Source organism: Podarcis gaigeae, assembly GCF_964106915.1.
Source record: "Podarcis gaigeae genome assembly, chromosome: 3".
Classification (NCBI taxonomy): Eukaryota; Metazoa; Chordata; class Lepidosauria; order Squamata; family Lacertidae; genus Podarcis; species Podarcis gaigeae.
This window is the reverse complement of record NC_139680.1, coordinates 105,170,945-105,177,757: the sequence shown is the minus strand read 5'-3', so window position 1 is coordinate 105,177,757 and position 6,813 is coordinate 105,170,945.

Here is a 6,813-nt window from a genome sequence, read left to right as displayed (position 1 = left end):
AGGGCATCTGTACAGCTTCGGAGCGTGTTTTCTTCGTTAGTTCCGCAAGAATTTGTGGCTCGCTATTGGAAGACATATGCATTATATTCCAGCTTCAGCCATCTGCCCGGAAATCATCTTCCTTGCTGCAGGGCCTAAAGAATGAGGGGGATTTGCTATTTCAGACCTGCCCTGAGCCTTGTCAATGGGTCTTCTTAAAAAGTTTACTGAGCTGTTCTGTTATGTCCCTTGGGCTCCACCGATATAACTCAAGTGCTCTGCAGGCTTTGGGGCTGGGGGGAGGCATTCGTCTGCTTGTCAGTTAAGTGCCAGAACAAACTCCCCTACAGGAACAAAGTCTGTTTCTCTTAGCCAAATAAGGGCCCGTGTCAAATATTTTGTCAGAGAAGCGCACAGAGACAAGCATCTTCCATGCTCTCTGGCTCTGTGCATCTGCTAGACAGCAGCCAATTCAACTTTCGCTCCAGGGACAGTCAACACCACTGACGTATGGAGCAGGAGGGACCCTAGACTGACACAAAACAGGGGGGTGTTGAACTGCAGGGTTTGAAAGGCACTGATGGGATTGATCCATCTGGCGTCTTCAGAAACTGAATAACACCGAATCCCATTCCAAAAGCACCTCACATTTCCAGTATGTTTGAATTAAACGTTTGCTTCTGTCCTAGGAAATCCATGCGGTCTGAATTTCATAAGTTTAAAGTGTTAGCCTGGAAGGTGAGAATCGAGACATTTATGGAGTCTTTTAGCAAGCAATATGAAAAAACACATCCTGAATTTGCACAAATAACAGTGGTACCTTGGGTTACAGACGCTTCAGGTTACAGACTCCGCTAACCCATAAATAGTGCTTCAGGTTAAGAACTTTGCTTCAGGATGAGAACAGAAATCGTGCTCTGGCAGTGCGGCGGTAGCAGGAGGCCCCATTAGCTAAAGTGGTGCTTCAGGTTAAGAACAGTTTCAGGTTAAGAACAGACCTCTGGAACGAATTAAGTACTTAACCCGAGGTACCACTATAATTGTAATTAATACATTCTTATCAAACATTAAAAGCTTCCTGAAGCAAGGCAACAGAGATTTAAGATCAGTTTTCCTTCTTCTAGATGGGCTAGCTTCCCAGGCTCCCCACCCCCCCAAAAAAGATGTCCTGCGAGAGGTTGTGTATATATGCAAATAAATCCATATATGAAAAACACTCCCCAGTCTCGACCTGAATTCGAAGGAAACAGAACCTTAGGTGAGCTCTGGAACCCCTACAGATTTTCTGCTCAGAATTGAGGTGGCATGTAACAATATTGAGGATCCATGGATCTTTCACAAAAGTCAGATTTTTTTGTGGCAGAAAAGGAAGCGGGTTTTTGAGTACTTTATTCCAGAACACTGGCTGAATAATGACAACTTAGTAAAGGTAAAGGGACCCCTGACCATTACGTTCCGTCGTGACCGACTCTGGGGTTGCGGCGCTCATCTCGCTTTATTGGCTGAGGGAGCCGGCGTACAGCTTCCGGGTCATGTGGCCAGCATGACTAAGCCGCTTCTGGAGAACCAGAGCAGCGCACGGAAACGCCGTTTACCTTCCCGCCAGAGCAGTACCTATTTGTCTACTTGCACTTTGACGTGCTTTCGAACTGGTAGGTTGGCAGGAGCAGGGACCGAGCAACGGGAGCTCACCTCATCGTGGGGATTCGAACTACAGACCTTCTGATCTGCAAGCCCTAGGCTCTGTGGTTTAACCCACAAAAGTGCCGATACCTGCAAGGAAGATTCATAATCTCCCCACCTTCAACCCCAGTCATCTTCCTCCACCAGATTTACAGTGTGCAGGGAAAAACCCCATTTACAACATTTTCTAGTTCCGCTGCTGTAGGGGCAGTCAACCGGGAAGTTCTTCCAAATCTCTCCTCTTGCCATGGACTCGGCAGGTAGCCTCTGGCAAGTCACTGACTTTGCGCCTCCACACCCTCACCTGCCCTGTTTCTGCAATATGGGGTTCTTAATCTTGACTTCCCTTAGAAAGCTGCTTTAAGAATTCACTGCGACAACATGACTGAAGCTCTTTGAGCATTCTCAAACACTTTCTAAACACACAGTGATTTTACTGCACTTTGAACTGGGTTGTCCCCTTGACTGCTGACAGGGTTGCAGCACAGCAGGGAGAAATTTCCATCCGAGCATCAATTTCCAGCTTCACCGATTAAATTTTGCCTGGTCATGTAGACATGAAAGACACACAGAGCCAGAGCCAGCACACAGGGCATTATGGGAAATGTAAAAGGCAGCTTCAAACCACCCACTTCTGACCACATCGCCATTGCCACCTGCCGCTGCTAACACAGCCAGGTAAACTAAGTGGGATGCAGCCCATTTTGTCAGCGGCCCCCTCAAGACTCCTAAGGCAAGTATTGGAACCTGCTGGAAAAAGAATTGTTGACAGCACTGGCTTTTAACCATCGCTTTAGTGTAAATAGGATCCAGCAGTAGATACCGGTTTGTTTTCATGTGATAAATCAGGTTTATGTAGTTGCTACGTAGGTGCCTCTTTCATTCAGACTGAAGAAACTGTCGTTCTGAGGTAATAAAAGGGGGAGGGCATTGCTTAATTTGGGAGGCAAAACAAATGTACAAAGAGAAGAATATTTGTTTTACATTTTAATGGGGATTCTTCAAACACAGCTGAGAGCCGAGAGTCCCTGCGGCTTGCCAAATCTTTTCCCTCAGTTCCCTTCTTCCACAGATGGTCGCTGTACAGAGCGATAAGACTACTATAATTCATGTTTGCACACCTTTATTGTGTACCCTAAAATGCAAGCGCTGGCTTGCATTGGTATACAGAAAACCCTAGGCAACTCGCTGTGAAGGCCTTTTCCCTTTCCAATCAACACGGGTGTAATGTTCAAAACGTGACTTGAGTGGACTGAGGAGGACCAGGGCTTCAGAACCAGATATCTCAAGGACTGATATTGTCATCTAAAAGCACAGGGGAAGAGAGAAATGGGCATATTTCAATGCATTATTTATTTTATGGTGTTTTGAATATTTTGTGGTAAACTGCCCAGGTAACATATTAGAAAGGCAAGGAATAATAATAATAATAATAATAATACACACACCCCAGTCTCTGAGCAGCAAGGAGCTCATTCCAGAAGATCCATAGTTTACGTGGGGTTCTGTTTTCTTGAAATCAAAGTCAATAGAGATGTTGGTGAATTTACAATATGTGGCTTTATTTAAACACATATACAACCAGAGCATTGGATGCGGGTGGCGCTGTGGTCTAAACCACAGAGCCTAGGGCATGCTGATCAGAAGGTCAGCAGTTCGAATCCCCGTGACGGGGTGAGTTCCCGTTGCTCGGTCCCTGCTCCTGCCCACCTAACAGGTGCAAGTAGATAAATAGGTTCCACTCCGGCGGGAAGGTAAACGGCATTTCCGTGCGCTGCTTTGGTTTTGCCAGAAGCGGCTTAGTCATGGTGGCCACATGACCTGGAAGCTGTACACTGGCTTCCTTGGCCAGTAAAGTGAGATGAGCGCCACAACCCCAGAGTCGTCCATGACTGGACCTAACAGTCAGGGGTACCTTTACCTTTTACAGAGCATGGGATGGAGGGCCTTACAGAATTAACACTCCAGCAGATCTTGCCTCCTCTTTAGGTTCCCAGGGGCATTCACAATCCATAGCTTTGGGGTCCAGCACAGAACAAGACAAGCTTCTGTGTCTCCAGCTTCTGGCATCAGTCAAAACTCTCTCCAAACCCCCTGCCCTCTCTCTCTACACACACACAATACCCCCTGGGCCGATTGCTCTCCATCCTAGGTTGATGTGGCATTGAGTCAGATGAGTTGGGGGGGAGAGACCATCCATTTGTTCACTATGGCAACAGAGTTCATTCTTTAATATGCTGATAGGCATATTCAATTCTTTTATAGTTAGCTGGGAGGCTATGGCCTTAAGAACTCATTTGGCCAGTTCAGCAGGTTTCCACTTATAGATTCTAACCTCGCAGATACAGGATCAAAAGGCTTTTCGATTTCGCCCAGGGCTGCGTGTTCACACTTAGGGTTTTCGGCTTAGATTTTTACTTAGCGAAAGACCTCTGAAACGCTGAGTTTTCTTGTTCTTTCTTCCTATAAGCAATAGACCACTTTTCATGACAAAGAATCAGAAAACCAGAGAATCGATCAATCATTCGACATAAACAACGGCATAAATGCCAATTATCATACAACATAGAAACGTCTGGCGCTGTGGTCTAAACCACTGAGCCTCTTGGCCTCACCAATCAGAAGGTCAGCGGTTTGAATCCCTGTGATGGGTTTGGGTCTCCGCTCCTCCACCTGCAGCTGCTGGGTGACCTTGGGCTAGTCACACTTCTCTGAAGTCTCTCAGCCCCACTCACCTCATAGAGTGTTTGTTGTGGGGGAGGAAGGGAAAGAAGAATGTTAGCCGCTTTGAGACGCCTTAGGGTAGTGATAAAGCGGAACATCAAATCCAAACTTCTTCTTCTTCTGTCCCAGCTCCTGCCAACCTAGCAGTTCAAAAGCACACCAGTGCAGGTAGATAAATAGGTACCGCTGCGGTGGGAAGGTAAACAGTGTTTCTGTGCACTCTGGTTTCCATCACGGTGTTCTGTTGCACCAGAAGCGGTTTAGTCATGCTGGCCACATGACCCGAAAAGCTGTCTGCGGACAAATGGCAGCTCCCTCGGCATGAAAGCAAGATGAGCACCACAACCCCATAGTCGCCTTTGACTGGACTTAACCATCCAGTGGTCCTTTACCCTTAGCTTTTAAACAAAAGAAGTCATGGCAGAGCTGATAAATTGACCCCCATGTGTTCTTTCAATGGAGTGGGGGAGCTTCACGTTCCTTCTTTGCTCTTTTCTTATTTTCAACAAATCCTGGTCTTAGAGGTATTTAAGAGATTACTTCAAACAAAACCGCATGCTTAACAAAACCAAAAGGAAAAAAAGCTCTTCAGAGACGGAGCCATACCCTGGACACACCTCTCCAGAAAACCCCCCTTCATGTTTTGAGAACCTGCCCTTCGACAGGTGTACCAAGTGTAAAAGACACCGGAATATGAATTTTCTCACACAAGCAGTTTTGCTGCATATTTCTGATTGTCTGCAAGACGTGGAGCCAAACCGCACCGGATTTATTAGGCTCCTTGGTTCCATCTTAGAAAAAAGAAGTCCATACAAGGATTGCTCTCTCCTCACCTCCAGATACCGCCATCCTTTTGTCCCATAGGTTCCTTAGGAATTTATTGCACAAATGCATGTACATGCTGTCATTTGAAGAGTGAGGCTTTCCTTTCCGGGGTCATTAAAAGTTCAGTAATAATTCATACCTATTAGGGGTGGAACGGGCTTCTCTCAGACCTTTTCCAGCATGCCAACAGACTGGCAAATGACTGACCCTCCAAGAGTCCCTATTTTCTGGGGACGCTCCCAGATTTACAGAAGCTGCCCCGGTTTCTGATTTGATCCAGGATGTCCCACTTTTCCTTAGGACGTCTGTATTTTCATCTGATAAATGTTGGAAGGTATGGAGTTATCCGACCCACAAGCCAAGGAGATAAGCAACTATACAACCTTTAGAAGACATCTGAAGGCAGCTCTGTATAGAGAAGGTTTTTTTTAATGTTTTATTATGTTGGAAGCCTCCCAGAGTGGCTGAGTAATCCAGTCAACATCATCATTGAATAGCGCACCCCTATTTTCATCAGTGAACTGTTAAAAGGATATGAAATTATAGCTTGCTGTAGGCCACCCAACAGAATTCTTCCAAATGCCTGGCATTTGGGGAATCTGGCAGGAAATGCTGCCAAACCCAAGATAATTAATCATGTTGGACTGTACAAAGGAGGCAGCCCAGATTAGATGGCTGCTGTGTTGAAATACAGGGTTGGGGAACCTTTTTCAGCCAAATGGCACATGCCATTCATGGGCAGAACCAATAGAACCAATGGTGGGCAAAAAACAGAGCAGAGGAATGAATGTCAGTTTTTGCCTTTGTACAGCAGGCTAGTTCCTACACACATTCACACACCCCTCTGTACAAGCAAGAGGCTTTATCAGAGTTCAGGGATATATTCCAAACAGGAAGAAACACTTGAGGTGTGAAGCAGGGACAGTGAAGAGTGTGGGCCGACATTGTGTTGTTGGCAGTTTTATTTTTGATCTCTTTCTCAATTTATTTATTCACTAAAATAAAATGTTCATTTACAATAAATCCCAGAGCAGGGGACAATATCAAAGTATACAGTACATCACCAGCACTGTACAATATTGTAAAACGTTGTCAGCCTGGATAGCTCAATTGGTTAGAGTGTGGTGCTGATAACGCCAAGGTTGCAGGTTCGATCCCTGTATGGTACAGCAACATATATTCCTGTATTGCAAGGGGTTGGACTAGATGATCCTTAGGGTCCCTTCCAACTCTATGATTCTAGTAAGGGTGGTAGATCAAATCACAAAGCAACCCAACAATAGTGAGAAACACATCACTGGCCTGGGTAAAGATGTCAAAAAGATTCCTAAAAGCCACCATCCAGGATCAATGCTCCCTGGAGTGGAATTCATCTTTTTCACAGCCACCGCATACTGGGTCAATGTTTTCGCAGAGCTATGCACCATGACCCCTGGTTAGTCGCCAACCACTCAGACCCAACAGTCTATAGATGTCTATAGAAGAGCATTGGATGGTTTCATGGAAGATAAGGCTACCAATGGCTGCTAATCACAACAACCATGTTCTGCCTCCACAGTCAGAGGCATTTTGCCTCTGGATTCCACTTGCTGAGAATCACAC